The sequence below is a fragment of the Microtus oregoni genome, unplaced genomic scaffold (genome assembly GCF_018167655.1).
Source record: "Microtus oregoni isolate MIOR12 unplaced genomic scaffold, Mior012 000032F_ref0000030, whole genome shotgun sequence".
Lineage (NCBI taxonomy): Eukaryota > Metazoa > Chordata > Mammalia > Rodentia > Cricetidae > Microtus > Microtus oregoni.
In genome coordinates, this window is record NW_024543091.1 from 22,341,883 (window position 1) to 22,364,413 (window position 22,531).

Below are 22,531 nucleotides of genomic sequence, written 5' to 3' on the forward strand. Positions count from 1 at the left end.
TAAAATAACAATCAACTCTATCTTTAATGATGGTTATGAAAAACTAGGCTTCCCACAAGCGGAAGGCTTAAGATTCTACAAACTAAAGTTAACGTAGCTTGTATCACGCAGGAAGAAAATATTGTTTTCTTCTTTGTTACATGTTTATTGTTTTCTGAATGAATTAATATGATGTACTCTGTCCCTTCCTTCATATAACTTCCCAATTATGCTAAATAGTATTCAAGTTGTCAGAAACGGGACAATAGTCCCAAGAAACTTAAGAATCAATAACTACTTAAACTGGTGGTGATTCCGGTGGAAGAGCTCAAATCAGCACCAGGTTCCTGGCTCTCTCGCACAGACAGATAAGTTGTGCTGCTTTACCAAACTTCAAAAATGTAAACTTGTGCACGTAAGCTTGAAACGCAAGCGAAAATTTGCTCCTTTTTTATTACCAATATTAGGCTAGTGTCAAGATCAATTGACTTCTCTCACAAGCACATTCTTTTAAAATTCCACAGTGAAGTAGGTCTGTGTTTAATCATTCGGAAAAAAAAGAATTATGTAACGCATATAGAATGATGATGGTAACTATATCTTATTCTAGACTCTTGCTGGGAGCTGCAGTTCAAAGCGAGTTTGTGAAAATGAAAAGTTGCCTCAAATGTCTCCCCCAACAAAACAAAGTCCCCATAAAAGAAATCAAATACAATCTTATTTTACGTTCAATTAGAAATCAAATAGATCAGAAATTCTATTCACTTTTTTTCAGAAGCTGTATCCAGAACTACTACAAACATAAACTGAACAACTTGTCCAAGAATCCTTACTTATTAACCAATCTTTGGTCCTCCAGAGACTCCTTTTTATCTCAAATGCACGACGACAGCTTAGTGTAACCTGGGCTACGATGTTTACAGGTGTCTCCACCTCCTTCCCCCAAGGAAAGAGGAGGCAGAATGGGATAGGCAGAAAATAGAACGAGGCTGTGTATATACACTAAACAAAAGCTTGTAATCGTGTAATACTGTTTCTTTTACGCCTGGGCTATCCTTTTCATTCATGTCCAATACATTTAAAAGAATAATATATCCACAGTGTGACACAATTTCTGCCCTCCCGTGTCTCTGGCTGGCTGACACCCGCTTTCCCCTCAAATAAATACACGCCTGTTGATGAAATGCCTGCCCCGCTTTGCAAACAAGAAATAACTGTCCTGTAAGACAAATAAAAACCCTCTCTATGGCTCCGAGGCCAACCATACGTCTGAATGAAAAGCACACTGGAGCAACAACAGCCGAATTTCTCAGTACGTCCTGTCATTTAAAAGCACCATAACGAAGAGATATCTCTGCGACCCAATTTTAGGTCACAAGCTTTTTTTGCCCCTTCTCTTTTCTCCCCCAGAAAGAGATAAACTTCAAAAGGAGTGGTGATGACCAAGAATTGCACACACACACAGTAAAGAAAAAAAAAAACTGTACAACTTGGACGCTGGCCGGGCTCACGTGGAACCTGAGCCCCGGCTGGGCCCTGGCATCTGGACTGAGCAGCTGAGCAGCCGCGGGAAAGCAGCCCCCGCCGCGGTCTGAAACCTGGAGCAGGTGGGATTCCGGGATGCCACCTTACGTAACGGGCTTGTCAAAAATCCCAGTTTCAGGACCTCCCCCCTGGTCCGCCCCCGCCCCATCACCCCCACAACAACAGCCCCAGGCCAGCCCTGAATGGCCAATCTGGAAGGAGACCCCGGAGCCCCGCGCGCGTACCCACACGGAGGCGCGCGAACGTTATCGCCATCCTCCCGGACGGCCGGAGCCCTGCCAAGCAGCTGCCCGCGCCTAGCGGCCCTCCGAGTCCTATCGCCCTGCTCGCCGTCCCCCTTGCCAGTCAGCTAACCAGGGCCATGACAGCTCCCCACGCCACCGATGCCCACGACGCCGCCCCCGCCACTCACCTCCGCGCCGACCCCCGCGCGAGCGCCGGGGAGAGCCCGAAGCGCGGGGTCCGATGCCTTCACGCGCGGCGGGCGGAACACGAGGGGGCTGAATGCCGCGGCACTAGCAGCCCGCTTAGCTCATCCCCTGGCCCCGGCGCTCCGCCCTGCCGTCTCAGTCAGACGGGACTCCCCCTCCCCGCGCGGTCGCCACTGCCTCCGCCTCCTTCCACAGCGCCAGCCGCCAAACCCGCCGCGGCCGGCGCCATCTTGGGAGTGACGGAAAAGGCAAGGAGGCGGGGGCTGTGGCCTCGCAGACCAATCACAGGCCGGGTCTGACCCGAGGGGCAGGAGAGGGCCGGCTAAGGGGGTGGGTCGTGGAGGAGGGGGCTGAGGAGGACCCCCGCAAGTGGGCGGGTCCGGAGGCGGGGCGGGCCCGGGCTGGCTGGTGACGCGGCGAGTAGTTGGGGAAACGCGCCGTGGTTCCCCTTCTGGTAGGGAGATCCCGAGCCCCTGGCGAGTGTGAACAAGGAGTACTGTACCTTCCTCTTTCACCATCAAGTCACAAGGATCTAGCTCTGGCCAACGTGTTTCTTCCTTCCTCCCCTGCACTGCACAGTCCTTGCCTGCAAGAGCTTGGTGCAGCGGTCTGAGCTGAAAACCGCCCACCAAAGTCACTCGGATTCTGCAGGAAACCCCCTGAGCGGTTAGCAACCACCAGTAGCTTTCAATCCCTAGGTAGAAGGTCAGGGAAAGAGGGGAAATTCAGAGGGGTTCTCTGAAAAGCGCCTTGATAAAAAACCTATTGTTGACTGAAGGGGTGTCCATTACATTGATTAATTGGATATGGCCTACTTAAACCGGTCTACGGCTCCACCGTTAATGGTTATTGGCAGGCTGCCTTTGAAAAATGAGGATAATAAAGGTTGATTACCTCTACAGGGTTACTCAGAAATGCTATAGTGTATGCTTAAAAATATTGAATAATGTTAGCTATTATTCCAAGGACAAATGAAGAAAGAAATAAGACCTTAAAATTTCCCCCTCGGTTCAAGTTAATCTATGCAAAACAGGCTTCACCTTTTTACTAACCGAGATTATGGTTTTATTTTATACCTCCGTACTCATTCATTCATTCATTCATTCCGACAACATTGTCGGAAAACCCAGCAGAAGGGACACAATGGTCAGGGAACCAGAAAAGATCTGCTTTCGGGGACTTGCAGTCTGGTGGGGGAAGGGCAACAAAAAACAAGTATACTTCAAACTTGAAGAAGAAGCATGAAGGTTACAGGAAGATTTCTGGGTAGAAAATAACAGAAAGCAGAGGGGGCAAGCATATGCCCATCTGAAGCTCAGGAAGAAAGGGAGTAAAGGGAGAAAGGCCCTGGAGAATTGAGTAAAGCAAAGAGATTGTGCAGAGAACCTGCAGTAGGGAGGAGCTTGGCTTTTAGAACTGAGTGGAATCCTGTTGCTGGGAAATGTGTTTTGCCTGGAGAAGCCTGAGTGGAGGGCTCAGTTGTATCAAGCCCAGAAAGACCTAGAAACAAGACCGGCTTTGATTCTAACTGCAGGCTGAAGCCACTGTATGCTAAGTAGTGAGCAAAGGAGACAGGAACAGTCAGTGGGGCTTGAAGTATGACGTCAATGTTTATATTCCAGGCAACATATAGACCAGAGAACCTGACTGAAAGGTTTTTAAAAAAAAATCTGAGTTTGAGCCTCTTCAACAATGAGTTGACTAAATATGGTTCAGATTGTTTTAAAATGTATGAGCATCACATAATATTGTGGAGAGAAAAACACTAATTTCATTGAAAACTATTGAATGATAACCATCCATCCATCCTTCCTTCCTTCCTTTCTTTTTTCTTTCCTTCCTTCTTTCCTTTTTTCTTCCTGAGACAAAGTTTCTCTGCGTAGCCCTGGTTGTTCTGGAACTCTATAGACCAGGCTGGCCTTGAGCTCAGAGATCCGACTGCCTCTGCCTCCTTAGCACAAGTATTAAATTGTACATCACCATTCCTGGCTTGATACCATTTATTTTTAAGCATTTTATTTATCATCTTGTAATAATGTATAACTGTCTGTGGAGATCAATGCTATTTGATGTATGTTATACTCTTTTTTATTGATTTCAGGTGGCAATCTGTGTTAGTCAGTCATTTCTGCCCAATGTATAATGTTTGATACTATAATCCCAAATGTATTTTTAGTAAGTATTTTTCCTTTATTTTAATTTTATGCTCACCACATGCCTACAGTGCCTGAGGAGACCAAAGAAAAACAAATCTTTTAACTTGGTTGGATCTTTTCTCCCTGCTGCCAATGTCATTCACAATGTTTTATCCCCAGTGTGAGGACATGGCTATCTGCCAATCAATGGTTACTAGAGAGAGTCTATATCATAAAGGGGTACGAATAACCTTTTAAGGGAGATGGACGTGTGTCTATTGATTGCATTGATGGTCACAGGTATATACATATGTCAAAGTTATTAAGTTGCATCTCCTTTAGACTTCAATAGCACTACTTAAAAGCTTTTGCCTTTTTACATTTTCTAAGGTAAGGTCACTATGTAGCCCAAGCTGGTGTCAAACCCATTGCAGTTCTCCTGCCTCCACCTTCCAAGTGCTGGGATTACATGCTTGTGTCACCACGCCCAGTTTATTCTGGGATGGAACCCAGGGATTGATGCTAGGCAAGCACTTTAGCAACTGAGCAATATTCCCTGCTTTAAACAAGCAAAAACCTGTTTAAGGGTTCAGTTGGTAACTGCTGTTCTTTTTCTATTGTCCATAGACTTAGCCTTTAATTGGTTTGATTATTGTGAAACATACCCAGTCAATTCCACTTTAAAGGTTATCTCAGCATATTATATTATCAGCACTACAAAGCACTTTCAGTTGAGCTGTAGATACATCCATCCATGTTATCGAGTTCCAGTTAAAATATCATAAACATATAGTTGCAAGATTAGCTTATAGCATGGGATTCTTTAAAAGTTTCAAAAGTTGGGGTGGAAGCCGGGTGGTGGTGGCGCACGCCTTTAATCCCAGCACTCGGGAGGCAGAGGCAGGCGGACCTCTGTGAGTTCGAGACCAGCCTGGTCTACAGAGCTAGTTCCAGGACAGGCTCCAAAGCCACAGAGAAACCCTGTCTCGAAAAACCAAAAAAAAAAAAAAAAAAAAGTTGAGATGGAGAGAGAGTTCAGCTGTTAAAGTGCTTACCTTGAAAGAATGAAGATCTGAGTTCAAATGGCAGAACCCACCTAAAAAATTCTGGACATGGTGGCTGTGATAGTTTTCACCAACTTGACACAAACTAGAGTCATCTGAGAAGAGGGAATCTCAATTTAGAAAATGCCTACATCAGATTGGCCTGTAGGCAAAACTATATGGCATATTTGCTTAGTGGTGATATGGGAGGAGGGCCCAGCCCACTCTGGGCGGTGCCACTTCTGGGCAGATGTTTCTAGGTTTAATAAGAAAGCAGCTGAGTTAACCATGGAGAGGAAGCTAATAAGCAACATTCCTCTGTGGTTCTGCTTCGGTTTCTGCCTCCAGGTTCTGTCTGGAGTCCCTGTCCTGACTTCCCTCAATGATGAACTGTGATGTGGAAGTATAGGAGGAAATGTCCTCCCCAGGTTGCTTTCAGCTCGCATTTTATCATAGCAACGGAAAGGGAACTAGAACTTGGGCATAGTCCCTGTATCCTCAGCACTGGGGAGGAGGAGACAGTGTGTAGTATGTATGTAGTTGCATATATGTGACCAATATACATGCATGTGTGTGTGTGTGTGTCTAGGCCAGAGGCCAACTACAGTATCATTCCTCAGGTGTTGATCACATTTTTTTTTAAAAAAAAAGTTTATTATTAAAAAGAAAATTACTGGGTGATGGTGGCACACACCTCTAATCCCAACACTCAGGAGGCAGAGGCAGGTGGATCTCTGTGAGTTCAAGGCCAGTCTGATTTACAGAGTTGGTTTTAGGACAGCCAAGGCTGCACAAAGAAACCCTGCCTCAAAAAACTGAAAAACAACCAAAGAAGGTGCAAATAAAAAAGCAGGGTTTCTCATTGGCCTGAGGTGGCAGGGATCCACCCGTTTCTACTTCTCTGGCACTGGGATAAAAGCACATGCCACCATACCTGGTCTCTTAGAGTGTCGATTGCTGTAACAAAACACCATGACAAAAACAAGTTGGGAAAGAAAGAGTTTATTCAGTTTACATGTCCACATCACTATTCATCATCAAAGGAAGTCAGGGCAGGAACTTAAACAGATCAGGAACCTGGAGGCAGGAGCTGATGCAGAGGCCACAGAGGGGTGCTTCTTACTAGCCTACTCCACATGGCTGCTTAATCTGCTTCCTTATAGAATCCCGGACTACCATCCCAGGGGTGGCATCACCCACAATGGGCTAGGTCTGCCCCCATTAATCACTAATTAAGAAAATGCTCTATAGGCTAGGTTAGTCCATAGCCAGATCTTATGGAAGCATTTTCTCAATAGAGGTTCCCTGCTCTTAGATGACTATGGTTTGTGTCAATTTGACACAAACCTGGCCAATACACCTGGATTTTTTAGGGGGGTGCTGTAGATCAAGCTCAGTTTCTCAGACTTGATCAGTAAACACCTGACCAACTGAGCTGTTTCTCTAGCCCCATAACTTCTGTCTCTTGAAAAAAGAATTATATCAAAAGGTAGCAGAGGCTCAGATGTAACTGAAGAGTGTTTGCCCACTTATTATACAGGAGACTCCATGCTTGATCTCAATTATTTTTTAAAAAACATTTATACTGTATGTTATATGTATAGGTGCTTTGTCTGCATGTGTGTTTGTGTACTATGTGAATGTCTGGTGTCCACAGAGATTAGAAGAAGGTCTTGGATCCCCTGGTATTGGAGTTAAAGATGCTTACGAGCCACTCAGTGGGTGCTGGGAATTGAACTCATGTCCTCTGGAAAAGCAACAAGTGCTCTTAAGCACTGAGACTTCTCTCCAACCTCTCAAGTACTTTTTTTTGATATTATAAATATTTTTTTCTGTTGCTTTAAGCAAACAAAAATAATAGAAAACCAATAAGGAGCACTGTGTGTTTAGGAAGTACCTTCAAGTGCTGCAGAGCCCTTAACAGTCTCAAGTCCTGGCCACATTCCAGGCATGTGCCACTACAGTCATAGCTAAATAAACTTAAGTCCCAATGTGTCTTAGACACGGGGCTCTAACAGTAAAGACATGAACCAGAAAGAAAAACATGGCTTAGAAATCTCAGCCCCATGCCATTTCTGAAATGATGTCATCTCTTTACACCTGGAACTCGATCTAGCTGTTCCTAAGAAGTTATTTTAAAACACTGTAGTTCAAATGATGCATGAAGGAAAACAATGAAAGCAGTAACTGATTATAGCACCGGGAGCACAAGCTGGTTTACAGCCTAGTCCTGTCCACCTGTTAAATTTGGTACTTTAATTGCTCTGCCAGACGTTTCAATGACTTTTTAAATGAAAACCTGTAGCCTTAAAGTCATCCTTGCTATCTGTGCCACAGGGCTTCCTCACGGGTGTAAAAACCTTCCAGCAGCCATTTATGAGCTTTCACAAACTCTTTGGATGACTTCCAAAGCAGAATCCACATTTGCCAAATTGTACTCATTGTGAAACAGTGTGAGAGTGACATTGTTGTGTATTTAACCCACAAGCTGAAATGGTCCATCAGGAATTTTTTCCTTTAAATAGACTGATCTGGTGTAATTCTTTTTGAAACACAATGTATCTAACAATTTAAAAGAATGACAGTAAAAATGTTATCATAGCAATGACCAATTCCAGGACTGGTGAGATGGCTCAGCCAATAAAGGCACCTGCCAAGAAGCTTCCTGATCTGAGTTGGAGCCCCAGGATGGACATGGTGGAAGAAAAGAACAAGCTCCTCCAAAAGTTGTATGTACACACACACATACACACACACACACACACACACACACACGTAATAATCAAAAAGACATCATCAAGTCTAAACCTGACACTTGAGGGAAATAACCAAGAGCAGTCTGGGCCACTGGTGGCCCCACCCTTGCGTGGCTGCCTCAGCTTGCGTGGCCACCAGAGGCATCGTCTTGGATTCAGTACTTTTTCATAGCTTTGTCAATGACCACTTCTCAACCTTCTCCTCAAATGAGTAACTTCACCTCTTCCAACAATGCCTCAAAAATGCAGCTTTGACTTTTGAAATTATCTTCAAGAAAAAGTTATTTCTAAGTATTGTGTTCTCATCCGGGCCCCCTGGCTCTGAGTGCTAAGACAATATTCTAACTTTTAACAAGTTCACTTCAGCCAGCATTTACATTCCAAATACCATGCAAAACACAGAAGGAACATGGAGGCCCATAAATAGGAACACCCAAGAAGCAAAAGGCAGGCTCCCAGACAGGGAGCTTTAATAAGAGTCTGACAGCGACAAGTTGCACACTAAGCAGACTCGCTCATTGCTGCGGAAGCCCAGGGGACTGAATACTCACTGTGAAGACTGACGGTGGGAAAAGAGTGATGTTTGGCCCAATCCTGACCTGTCTTTCTTAGACCTTCTACAGAGCTGAGGACATCATGGGGCTGAGGGTGTGTCGAAGTCAAAAGGGCATTTTTTCATTTGAGCTTTTATAACAAATACAAAACCTGAGAGAGATGCTCACAAATGAGTCTAGCACTTGGACTGTCATGGGAGTGGCCAGAGGCTCAAGTCATTTGGGAGGATGGATATCTGTGCTGACTTGCAGGAAATATGAGTCTGCACTTCTCCTCTGCTCAGCACGAGACATGCAGCCTGGAGATTTGGAACAAATCAGACGCCAGCTTGCTTTCTTTTTATTGACTGGTCCAGACACACATCCTGCAAAAGGACAAGGGGACACCTTTTATTGTCAAGGCTTACGGAAATCTGCCAGAAAAGGGAAACACCTGTAATTCAAAAAGAATAAACTTGGGGAAAGGGCAGCTCCTGTTTTCTATATAGGTCCTTAGAGTGGGAGACACATCTTAAATCCGTATTTTTCCCTACATGTTAGTATTATAAAATAAACTGTTTCCTGCTACTTCAATCAAAAATGGACCTGAAAGTCAACATTTTAAAAGAAACTCATTATTTTTTCCCAAACCTATTATTCCTATATTTTTTAATTACTGACCAGGCATGGTAGCACACACCTTTAATCCCAGCACTAGAGAGACAGAGACAGGGAGATCTTTGTGAGTTAAAGGTTAGCATGGTCTATGTAGTGAGTTCTAAGATGACTGGGGCTACATAGAGACTGTTTCAGAAAAAAATAAAATAAAGATTATTATGTGCTGGAGAGACAGTGGTTAAGAGCACTTGTTGTTCTCGCAGAGAACCTGGGTTCAGTTCCCAGCATCCACATGGTGGATCACAACCATCCTTGACTCCAGCTCGAGGGGGTGGGTAAAACATGACACCCTCTTTTGACCTCCATGGGTACCAGGAATGTGTGTGGTATGCATACATACATACATGCAGCCAAAACAAACAAATAAATAAACCTAAAATATCTTATTTGTGTGTGATGTCTGTAGGGAGTTGCACAGGTACAAAGGTGGCACCCATGTGGACATCAGGGGACAGCATGTAGAGTATGTCCTTTGCTAGGGCTTCAGGGCCCAAACTCCTATCATCAGGCTCCTATGGCAAGCACTTCTGCTCAAGAAAGCATCTCACTGGTGCCTCTTTCTTCTATTTTGAGACAAGGTCTCTCAATGAATCTGGAGCTTGCCAGTTGGCTGGACTGCCTGGCCAGGGAGCTCCTGGGATCCACTTGTCTCTGCCTCCTCAATGCTGGCCTTACATGTACTGCATGGCTGTGGAGGTCTGAGTGATGTCCTAGTTTACCAACGGAGCCATCCTTCCAGCCCCTGTATTTCTTGAGTGGTACCTACTATGCACCTAGTCACAGAAGTTAAAACTTTTGAGTTATCAATCTCATTTTCCCTTCATGTCTATTTTTATTTAATGTTGGGGATTGACTCTAGGTCTTCCCAGATATTAGCCAAGAACTCCACCAACTGAACTGCCATCAAGGTCTGATCTTAAAGTTACCTAAGAGGGGTGTGGTGGTTTGAATAAGAATTGCCTCCATAGGCTCATATATTTGAGTGTTTGGTCTCCAGGTAGTGAAACTGTTTGGAAAGATTGAGAGGTGTGACTTTGTGACTTTGTTGGAGGAATGTTGACTGAGGTTTTCTGTCCCACCCAGTCCTTCTGCTGCCTAGTTCCCACAGTCATTAAGTCCCAAAGAAATCACACAGAGGTCTACAAAGTTATAAACTGTTTGGCTCATTAGCTCAGGCTTCTTATTAACTCTTATAACTTATATTAGCCCATTATTCTAGTCTATGCTAGCCACATGGCTCAGTACCTTTTTCAGCGAGGCAGTCACATCTTCCTTCCTCTGTGGCTGGGTAAAGAACTCCAGAGGAATGGGCCTTCTCCTTCCCAGAATTCTCCTGTTCTCATTGATCCACCTCTACTTCCTGTCTGGTTGTCCCACCTATACTCCCTGCCTGGCTACTGGCCAATCAGCATTTATTTAAAATATAATTGACAGAATACAGACCATTCTCCCACACCAGAGGAAGTGCATTACTAGGGGTAGATTTTGAGAATTCGAAAGCCCTTACCATTTCCAAATTTCCAACTAGTTTCTCTCTCTCTTCTCTTCTCTTCTCTTCTCTTCTCTTCTCTTCTCTTCTTCTCTTCTTTTCTCTCTCATGCTTGTGGATCAGATGTAAACTCCATGCCTGCTGCCTACTGCCACCACCATCTTCTCTGCCTTGATGGTCATGGACTCTAATCCTCTGATGGCATGAACCCCAAATTCTAATCCTCTGAAATGATAAACCCCAAATTAAATACTTACTTTTACAAATTGCCTTGGTCATGGTCTTTTGTCATGGCAATAGAAAAATAACTAAAACACAGTGCCAGTCCCTCTTTCTCCATGCCTCTCTTGTTCAGAACAGCCACACTTGACCATACAAGGTTCTCAACAGACAGGAAGCATTTACACTTCTGCTACCAGTAAGACCGCTTTAGTCAAGCTGAGCCTATGGCATAAGTCTGTGATCCCATCATTCAGGGGACTGAGGCAAGGAAGTTGTGTTTTTAAGGCCAACCTAAGCCACATAATGAAACAATGTATCAAGAAAACAAAAGAGCCTTCTTACTCGCTTTTCCACACCCATGAGTACAAAGATACTGGTCAGTTGTATGGAGGGAAAAATTCAAGCAGAAGGAAAAATTCCCACAATTAGCTTAGTCAAGATTGGGAGGATAGAGGCTGGAAAGATGGTTCAGAGATTAACTGTTCTGCAGAAGGTCTGAATTCAGTTCCCAACACAGACACTGGGCTGACAAAGCTGACAAAGGCCTGTAACCCAGCTAAAGGGATCCAACGCCCTCTTCTGGGCTATGTGGATCCCTGCACACAAGTGACAGACACTCATACAGACACACACACACACACACAGAGACACACACAAAAAGTAAAAATAAAAAAGTGTTTAAAGATTTGAAGACAAATAGACTTCTTAGAAAAATCTCCAAAGCCCCTTGGGTATCAGTTTTTCTGATAACTAAATAACCTCAAAGTTATTTCAGGTTCTCAAATATGAGCAAAACCCAATTGTTTGCCAGCAGTGCACAGCCTTTCTCTATGCATAGCAGTGCACAGCCTTTCTCTATTCAGAATCCTGCAAGCTTGTATATTTGATTTTAAGTGTTTTAACGGCATCTATCATTTAATAAATCTTTCTTGTTGAATTAATAGACTTTAGACATCATACCTATGGAGTTAATATTCTGTGATAATAACTTCCAGAGCTTAAAATTGTGTTAAAGGGCTAGGGATATACCTCCGTTGGTAGATTACATGTCCGGATTCCATAAAATCCTGGGATCAATCCTCGACACTGCATAAAACCAGGCATAGTGGTGCCTGCCTGTAATCCCAGCATTTGGGAGTTAAGGTCAGGAGGATCAGAGATTCAGGATCAAATTTGTGGCCCACCTGGGCTATATGAGACACTGTCTCAAATAAAAAATTGTGCTTATAGGGAAAGAGAAAGAAGTGTGCCAGGCAGTGGTAGTGCATGCCTTTAATCCCAGCACTTGGGAGGCAGGGGCCAACGATCTCTGTGAGTTAAAGGCCAGCCTTGTCTACAGAGTGAGTTTCAGGACAGCCAGGACTACTGTTACTTAAAGAAACCATATATATATATGAGAGAGGTTGAGATGAGAGTTTTGGTACAATAGGAAGAAGGCATCCAGAGTTGGTATGCTAGGACAATACTGTTTAGCTGCTGTGCACCTGCATGGACATCATACAGTCTGGGCAGCAGCAGACAACACAGCTGAAGAACAGCAGTCACAGAACTCTTCAGATTAGGCTGAAGAGAGCTAGATGATACTGGCCACATTTAGCTGATATTTAATATTTATGTATTAAAAGGGAATTGGCCAGATAATGGCTTTTTGAAAAGAGACAAGAAATATATGCTTCCATTTCAAATTCTCTCATAAAGTAAAGCTGAAAAATACTGATGATAGATAGGGCTGGCAAGATGGCCCAGAGGGTGAAGCGCTTGCTGGGCAAGCCTGGAAACCTGAATTTGATCCCTGGAATACATGTTATTTTTAATGAAATAGAACAGAAAATATCAGATCAATGAATTGCAATGTGTGTATACATAAACACACATACTCTAATTAATCTATCTCTTCCTATTTATCTATCGATTGATCTATCACTACATCTGTGTGTATATACATATATTAAATATTGCGATGTGCCATCTAAATTCTCCCTCTCTAGGACTGAAGCATTCATTCTTCCAGCTGCCAAGGGTATTGGCAGACACCAGGTTTTATCTAGGTCCTTCAACAGGACTTTCCAGGAAGAAAACTACTTGCCCCAGGCCATGTCCTCTTCTGGCTGCAGCTGTATCCAGTGATTGGCAGGTAGGTATAAAAAGACCTGATCCCCTTCTCCAGTTCTCAGTAATCTGAAGGATCAGGCCAGGCTATGTAGGATTAGTTGAGGCCATCTGCTGTTGTCTGTAGCTGACTCCTCCCCCTTCCCATTCTTGCTGGTTTTTCGCCTCCATGAGTGCCTGTTCTGAGGAACTGCTCAATAAATATTCTTTATAAAAGCCAGGAATGATGGCACATGCCTATAATCTCAGGATTTGGAAAGCTGAGGCAGAAGGATTGCACGTTTGAGGCCAGCCTGGGTGTGGTGTCACACTAGTCCTGGGGAGTTGTAAATGAATGCCTACCAACCCCAGAGAGAAAACCAACAGTTGAAGATACCACCGAAGTCCCACTTGATAACCAATACCTTTTATGGGGATTGCATACAAGAGTATGCTGAAGGGTTATTTAGGAGAGTGGAAATGATCCAAAGATAGCTGCATCACTGAAGCCCACCCCTGCCTGGGCGCAGCAGTGTATGAAAACCTGGCGCACGCTGCATAGGTTGGAAAGTCTCCTTTCTAGGTAGCTTGGTTGCTCTGAGCCTCCTCTAGGCTGTTAGGCTAGTCTCTGCTGCTTCCAGGTAGCTTGCCTGATCTGGATCTGTTCTAGGCAGCTTAGCTTTAGAGTGTCTCTCGGCAGTCCTCGCTGCATCTGTACGGTGCGGGAGGAAGTTTCAAGAACTTTCTGAAGCCTTTGGGTTGTTTATTTCCTGAACTTAACTTCCCTTCAGGATGGACTGTTTTACCTCTCCATAGAACATCCTGTGTCTTCAGTTTCCCTCTAAGGTGGATGGCCAGGAAATGGTTATACAATGCTGGCTTATCCAGAGAGATCCAAGCTACCTTGTTTTACTAGCTACATATTAAAACCCTGCTCCCAAACAAAAACATTCATGGGCAGGCAAGGTAGAACATGCTTTTAATGTCAGCATAGTGAGACTTTGTCATTGTAAGAAACAGATTTTGTTTTGTTTTATTTTATCAAAGGTAGTTAGCCTGCAAGGACTCATATTTTCTAAACGTTAGACTTTGCATCAATTAACCAATCACATTAGATTGTGAAGTCAAGCTCCCATCAAAGGGATGACATATAATTACCACCTACATCAGGGATAAAAAACAGAACCCATGTAAGCTGTGTGTTGCTAGCCAGGTTTATGTTCTAGCACAGTATTTTTTCTTTTTAAAGAATTGACTTGTTGAGATACTTTCATTTTGTTTATATGCGTTCCTTAGTATGACACTGAGATTCTTTCTTAACATCTCAAAAATAAATTCTGACAAAATTTTGTCTTGGAGGTTACATGCCAGGCAGTGTGGTCTGCATGGATAGGATCTAAATGGAAAGTCATTTCTCACTCTTGGGTACTGAAAGTTTGGAAACCAGAGGCTAAGGAGATGGCTCAGTGGGTAAAATGCCTGCTGTATAAGAACCTCAATTTGGATCCCTAGCACCCATATAATAAAAGTCTGATATGAACCGGGTCGTGGTTGTGTGGTTGTGCACGCCTTTAATCCTAGCACTTGGGAGGCAGAGACAGGCAGATCTCTGAGTTCGAGGCCAGCCTGGTCTACAGAGGACAGCCAGGGTTACACCAACCCTGTCTTGAACGCACTCCTACAACAAAACAATAAAACAAACAAACAACCCCTAGCACTGAGACAAAGAAAAGTAGACAAATCTTGGAGGGTTTTCTGGCCAGTCAGCCTCACCAAAATGATAAGCTTTAGGTTTAGTAAGAGACTTGCAATATAACAAGACAATTGGTGTCAACTTCTTGCCTTCACATATACACCTATGGATGAGTTCACACACACACAGAGGGGCAGGTGTTGAGAGGCCCTCTACTTGAAGAAACTCTTGCATCTGTGTACCAGCGATAATACTAGAATGTTCACTGGTGTGTTGTTCACATTAGTGATGACTGAATAACCCAAATGCCAGTCAGAGAGAGTACATGGGATGGCTGGACAAAGGCAATACTGCACAATTACTAAATTTAGTGAAATCTGTTGACATTTAGCAACATGGATGCATCTCTGAAATTACAGTCTACCCACCAACTTTAGGAGAGTGGCACCTCCAAGGAGGAGCAGAAGAGTGGGAGCAAGTGGGGCCTTCACCTATAGCAATGTGTTGCCTTTCTAAAAAGAAACCAAGAACACATAACATTATAAAATTTACCAAATGAGCTGGGCAGTGGTGGTGCATGCCTTTAATCCCAGCACTCGGGAGGCAAAGGCAGGTGGATCTCTGTGAGTTCGAGGTCAGCCTAGTTTATAAGAGCCAGTTCCAGGACAGGTTCCAAAGCTACGGTGAAACCCTGTCTCAAAAAAACCAAAAAGAAAAAAAATTACCAAATGAAGTAGTCATAGTGGTGCATACCATTAATCCCAGCACTTGGGAACTAGAAGCAGGTAAATCTGTGAGTTCAAGGCCAACCTGATCTACACAATGAGTTCCAGGACAGCCAAAGCCTCATGGTGAGACCTGTCTCAAAAAAAAAATTATCAAATGTATGTGAATAATGATGATTTTGTTATTGTTTGTTTTTGCTTTTCTATATATTTGAAAGATTTTGTTCTTTCTTTTCTAAGACAGTTTTATGTATCCCAGGCTGTGCCTCAAACTTGCTATGTAGCTGAGGATAACCTTGAGTTTCTGACCCTCCTATGTCTACCTCTTGAGTGGATGATAGACATATGACATTATACTTAGTTTTCTGTATGCCTTTGGCTGGGACCCAAGGCTTTGTGCATGCTATACAAACATTCTACCAACTGACCTACAAGCCACACCCACGATTATATTTGTTTGATGAACTTGGCAGCTCATTATCTATATAAGAAAGCAAAACATTTTTGTTGGCTATGGTGTTCTGTGCCTATAATTCCAGCAATGGGAGACTGAGGTAGGCAGGTTGTCAGTAGTTCAAGTCTAGCCTGGGCTGGATAGTGAGTCCCAAGCTAGCCTGGGCTACAGAGTGAGACCTAGTCTCAAAAACCAAAGTGGGGCTGGGGGCATAAAGGGCAAGGCATTCTTAACTTTATCTTTTCATCAGGAAGCAGTAAGCTCACAGTTTACCATAACCATTCCCTCTGATACCAAAGCCTTTGTCAGAATTTAATGTTCTGTGGAATCTGGACATTCCAAAGACAGTCATTCAGATATTTTCATCACTACCAAGTTCCATGCAAGTAGCTAGTGAAGGTCCAGGGCCATGGAGTTTATGATGCAAACAAAAAGTTGAAGGTGCCTAAGGAACAGCACCCAAGTTTGTCCTTTGACCACATGCGTGAACACATACTAAAAATAATGTACTCTTAACTTCCCAGCAGCAAAGATGGTATCGTCCTTGAAGCCCAGAAGGGAGTGTTTAAAAATAATCATCTGGTAGTGGCCCTTAGCTGACTCTATAGGTGTGGTCATTGAGGGTTTTTTGGTTTTGTTTTTTTAATTAATTAATTAATTTTCAAAAATTAATTAATTAATTAAAAACCCTATCTTTTCTCTTTTTACATACCAATCCCAGGCCCACTCCCTTCCCTCCTCCCACACCCCCTACCTTCCCCTCAATTTGATCTCGGATCCACTCCTCAGAGAGAATAAGGCTTCCCATGGGAAGTCAACAAAGTCTAGCGCATTGCTTTGAGGCAGGACCAAGACCCTTGCCATTATATCTAGGCTGAGCAAGGTATCCCTCCAAAGAGAATGGGCTTCAAAAGCCAGTGCAAGCAGTAGGCATAAATCCTGGTCTCACTTCCAGTGGCCCCGCAGTCTGCCCCAGACACACAACTGTTGGTCACATTTAGAGGGCTGATTTCCTTGTTGTCAGGCCAGAACAAGTGAGCTCCTATTAGCTCAGGTAAACTGTTTCAGTGAATATCCCCACCATGGTCTTGACCCCTTTGCTCATATTATCACTCCTTCCTCTCTTCCACTGGACTTTGGGAGCTCAGCCCAGTGTTCCACTGTGGATCTCTTCATCTCCTTCCATCAGTTGCTGGATGAAGGTTCTATAATGACATTCACGATAGTCCTCAATCTGACTACAGGGCAAGGCCAGTTCAGGCACCCTCTCCACAATTGCTTAAGGTCTTAGCTAGGGTCATCCTTGTGGATTCCTGGAAATTTCTCTAGTGCCAGGTTTCTTGCTAGACCCACAATGGCTCTCTCAATCAAAATATCTCTTTCCTTGTTCTCTCTCTCTCTCTCTCTCTCTCTCTCTCTCTCTCTCTTGTCCTTCCCCCATCTCCACCAACCTGTTCCCTCAAGTCTTCCTCCCTGCTTCCCATCTCCCCTCCTCCTCCCCTTCTGTCCTTCCTTCTACCCCCTTCCCATGATCCCAATTTTCTCAGGAGACCTTGTCTATTTTCCTTTCCCAGGGAGATCCATGTATGTTTTTCTTAGGGTTCTCCTTGTTACTTAGCTTCTCTGGGGTCGTGGACTATAGGCTTGTTGTCCTTTGCTTTGGGTCTAATATACTTATGAGTGAGTACATACCCTGCTCATCTTTCTGGGTCTGAGTTACCTCACTCAGGATGATTTTTTTCTAATTCCATCCATTTGCACGCAAATTTCAAGATGTAATTGTTTTTTGCCACTGAGTAGTACTCCATTGTGTAAACATATCACATTTTCTTTATCCATTCTTCAGTTGATGAGCATGTAAGTTGTTTCCAGATTCTGGCTATTATGAATAATGTTGGTATGAACATAGTTGAGCAAATATCTTTATTAGTATGATTGAGCATCCTTTGGGTATATGCCCAAAAATGGTTTTGTTGGGTCTTGAAGTAGATTTATTCCCAATTTTCTGAGGAATCATCATACTGATTTCCAAAGTAGCTATATAAGTTTGACTCCCATCATCAATAGAGACATGTTTCTCTTACTCCACATCCTCTCCAGCATAAGCTATCATTGGTGTTTTTGATCTTAGCCATTCTGACAGGTGTAAGATGGTATCTCAGAGTTGTTTTGATCTGAATTTCCCTGATGATTAAGGATGTTGAGCATTTCCTTAAATGTATTTCGACCATTTGGGACTCTTCTGTTGAGAATTCTCTGTTTAAATCTGTACCCCATCTTTTAATTGGATTATCTGGTACTTTGATGTTTAGTTTCTTGAGTTCTTTATATACTTTGGAGATCAGTCCAATGTTCGATGAGGGGTTGATGAAGATCTTTTCCCATCCAGTAGGCTGCCGTTTTGTCTTATTGACTGCCCTTTACTTTACAGAAGCTTCTCAGTTTCAGAAGGTCCCATTTATTTATTGTTGCTCTCTGTGTATGTACTACTGGGGTTATATTTAGGAAGTAGTCTCCTGTGCCACGTGTTCAAGGCTACTTCCCACTTTCTCTTCTGTGAGGCTGGATTTGTATTGAGGACTTTGATCCATATGGACTTGAGTTTTGTGCATGGTGATAGATATGGACCCATTTGCGTTCTTCTACATGCTGACATTCAGTTATACCAGCACCATTTGTTGAAGATGTTTTCTTTCTTCCATTGTATAATTTTAGCTTCTTTGTCAAAAATCAGGTGTTCATAGGTGTGTGGTTTAATATCTGGGTCTTCTATTCAATTCCATTGGTCCACCTGCCTGCTTTTATGCCAATACCAAGCTGTTTTCATTACTGCAGCTCTACAATAGAGTTTGATGTTATAAGTGCTGAGGTTTAATGGTTGCTTCAAATTTATGATAATAGATTAAAAGGACAGGAGATGAGATAAAGCACATATAGGCCTTTACCTTTGCATGCTGAATCTTTGAGGTCTTTCATATCACACAGGGCACTCGGAGTTCAATGATACTTGCCAAGTTGCATTAGAAAGTTTGCTGGTAGTTTTTGTCAACTTGACTCAAGCCCAGCCCACCTGAGATGAGAGGGCCTCAGATTAGAAAGCATCTCCATCATGTTGGCCTGTAGGTGAGTCTGGGGGGCGGGGCATTTTCTTGCTGAAGATTGACGTGGGCATCACTGGTGCTAACCTAGGCAGGTGGTTCTGAGCTGTGTGAGAATCCAAGCACTCTGAAAGCAGAGGCAGGCAGATCTCTGTGAGTTCAAGGCCAGCCTGGTTTACAGAGTGAGTACCAGGCCAGCCAGGGCTACACAGAGAAACCCTGTCTCTAAATAAATAAATAAACAAACAAACAGAGAGAGGAAGAGAAAGAGAGGTAGAAGAAAGGAAGCTGAGTAAGTCATGGGGAACAAGCCAGTAAGTAGCACTCTTCCATGGTCTCTGCTTCAGTTCCAGTCTCCAGTTCCTGCCTTGGCTTCTCTTTGTTATTCGCTATAATCTATAAAAACCTTTCCTCCCCAAGTTGCTTTTGGTCATGGTATTTATTATAGCAACAGACAGAAAACTAGTACAGAAGGATAGAGTCAATGCTAGTGTTGTTATTATCCAAAGGTATACATAAAAAATATATCTGTTGGTTTTGCTTGACAGAGAGAGAGAGAGAGAGAGAGAGAGAGAGAGAGAAGCAGATCTGAAGAATGAGCTAAAAATAAAAGTAAGGGAAATGAGCATGGCCAATAGTGAAACTACAAATTAGGGCTAACACTGTCACGGCTGTGGGAGGGTTCTTGGCTAGAAGGCCTTCATGTCATTTTATTTCACTTTTTTGTTTTGCTTGTTTAACACAGGTTTCGTAACCCAGACTTGCTTCCAACTCTTGCTCTTTCTACTTTTGTCCTTAAGAATAAACTGTTTTATTATGTTAATCATGTGTGTGTTAATGTATGTTTGTGTGTGTATGTGTGCCACAACACACATGTGGAGGCCAGAAGACACCTTGTCACTTCTCTACCATGTGGCTCCTGGGAATCAAACTCAGATTCTCGGGCTTGGTGGCAAGTATCTTAACTAGAGATGAGTCATCTCTCCAGATCACCCCACCCCTATTTGTTTGGGGGTTGTTTGGTTTTTGCTTGTTTATTTTTTGGAGACAGGGTCTTCAGATGTAACTCTGGGTGCCTTGGAACTCACTGTGAAGACCAGGCTGGTCTAAAACTCACAGAGATCTGCCTGCAGGATTAAAGGTGTGTGCCACCACAGCCAGCCTTTTAATTACATTTAAAACTTGTATTTGTGTGGGGGAATGAGTGGGTCCTTATGCCATGATATAGATAGGGAGGTTAGGGGACAACTATGGTAGCCCATTTTCTTCTTTCACCATACGGGTCTAAGAGATCAAACTCAAGTCATCAGACTTAAAGGCAAGCACCTTGACCTACTGACCCCTTTTGATGGCCCTGTTCTTTGAATAGTTTGAATATTGAACACATTTAAGGGAAAACAGAGCTTTAGAATGTTAGTGAGTACTACTATGAAACAATCAATGTAGACAAACCATCATACTTAGAGACCATTGTTTATTCTTACTGAACCATAATAGTGCAAAATAGTTGTGTAGAGATGATAAGTCAGGGATTCCAAAGCCCTGGGGAAGTTTATGCATTTTTTGGAGTATTTTAGAAATAAAGATAAGCACATCATTAATCCTAGCACTTAGGAGGCAGAGGTAGGTGGATCTCTGAGTTCAAAGGCCAGCCTGGTCTACAGAATAAGTTCTAGGACAGCCAGGGCTACACAGAGAAGCCCTGCCATGAAAAACAAAACAAAACAAAAAGAAATAAAGAAAAGTTGGGCAGGGGCACAATCCTCTAATCCTAGCTTTGGGGAGGAGGGGGCAGGAGAATCAAGAGGTCAGGGCCAGCCTATACAGGCCAGCCTGGGTTGGATGAAATCCTGTCAAAAACAGAAACAAAACAAACAAAAAACCAGCAACACATAAAGAATAGGAGGGAAGTTTTCATTTATTCCATTTGATTGCCCAACTTTTCAGCTGAGCAGAATTCTGTTTCAAGGGCATTTTGTTGCAAAACCTTACTGTGTGGTTGTAACAGTTGTTTCTATTGTGGCCAGAAAGGCCAGTGAAGAGGAAATAAAAGAGAGGGGGAGGGATTGGAGCAAAAACACACTGTCTAATTTGAAGGCCTTCACCAGAAAACTGATTTTTTAAGATGAACAAAAATCGAAGCAGTCTGAGCTTTATGTTGGACGAGCCTTGCTTTTACTGAAACTCCTTCAGACTCTACAGTTTCAAATAAAACTGAGAGAAGGGCGAGTAACTGTTCAAATAAATAATTTCATCTTTTTTTGGCGGGGGGGGGGGGGGTTTGAGACAGGGTCTCTCTGTAGCTTTGGAGCCTGTCCTGAAACTAGCGCTTGTGGACCAGGCTGGCCTCAAACTCACAAAGATCCGCCTGCCTCTGCCTCCCAACTGCTGGGATTAAAGGCGAGCGCCGCCACCACCACCACCCGGCTTTCATCTTTGTACTCTGAAAGTTGTGAAGACTAAGCAAATGACATCTGAGCATCATTTCCATAGCATTGCTAAGGTATGCAGCTCTGTGCAGTCTCTTGGGGTTTCTGGGTTTGAGAGGGATAAGGAGAAAGAATGGGAGGCAGGAAAGCTATCCAGTAAGCCAATTGTCTTATGTCAAGGTTGTTGCGGGTTGATTGAGGAAAAGGAACAACCATGGAATTTCCTTTGCACATGCCTATTTGTGTGGATATATTTAGGCATCTGAATGCTCTGGTAGTGATGATAATTAGCAGTCACTAAATCTGTGGATTGTTATAAGCCATGTACTTAAGAACTGGGACAGCTATTCACAGGATGAATACAAGGAATGCAGCGTAGGAGCTGTGAAGTCCTTCGGACCTCAGACCTGTGTAGCCTGATTATAGTCTTAAAGGAGGACACAGGCTGAGATGTAGTTGGAGTTGTGTTTGGACTGCAAGGGAGGATGCTAACAGAAAGTCAAAAATTAGTCATTTTCATGAGCTTCTTCTTTTCTTTTCTTTCTTTCTTTCTTTCTTTCTTCCTTCCTTCTCTCTCTTTGTTCTCCCTTCCTTCCTACCTTCACTTATTTATTTTTATTTATTTGATTTTTTGAGACAGGGTTTCTCTGTGGTTTTGGAGCCTGTCCTGGAACTAGCTCTTGTAGACCAGGCTGGTCTCGAACTCACAGAGATCCACCTGCCTCTGCCTCCCAAGTGCTGGGATTAAAGGCATGCGCCACCACCACCCAGCTCCTTTATTTATTTATTTTTGATTTTTTGAGACAGGTTTCTCTGTGCATCCCTGGCTTTTCTGAAACTTGCTGTGTAGATCAGGCTGGCCTTGAACTCACAGAGATCTGCCTGCCTCTGCCTTTCAAATTCTGGGATTAAAGGCATGCACCCTCAGGCGAGGTTGTGAGCTACTTTCTTGCCAGACCTTCTGATCAAGTCCAAACCCAAGGCAAAAAATAAAATAAAATCCATTATCTGTTCCCTCTAAGTGATAGACTTTTTAATTTTTAAAACATCATTTGCACGAATGTTTTGCCTGCCTGTGTGTTTGTGCATCACTTGCATGTGTGGTGCCTAAGGGGGCCAGAAAAGGATGTCGGATCCCCTGGAACTGACGTAGTGTGGTAATTGTGAGCCACCAAGTGGGTGCTGAGAATCGAACCCCAGGTTTTCTAGAACAGCAGAGCCATCACCTTCCCT

The 22,531-nt window shown here is 43.4% G+C and overlaps 1 protein-coding gene across 4 annotated transcripts in view; it reads right to left on the reverse strand.

The window, feature by feature from the left end:
* Dennd4a (DENN domain containing 4A) overlaps positions 1-2,123 on the reverse strand; it is a 103,000-nt gene extending 100,877 nt beyond the window's left edge. For all 4 annotated transcript variants that reach the window (XM_041679537.1, XM_041679536.1, XM_041679539.1 and 1 more), the window contains exon 1: positions 1,937-2,123. The gene's annotated coding sequence lies outside the window, so the exon portion shown is untranslated. The remainder of the gene's footprint in view (positions 1-1,936) is intronic.
* Positions 2,124-22,531: the final 20,408 nt, after the last annotated feature.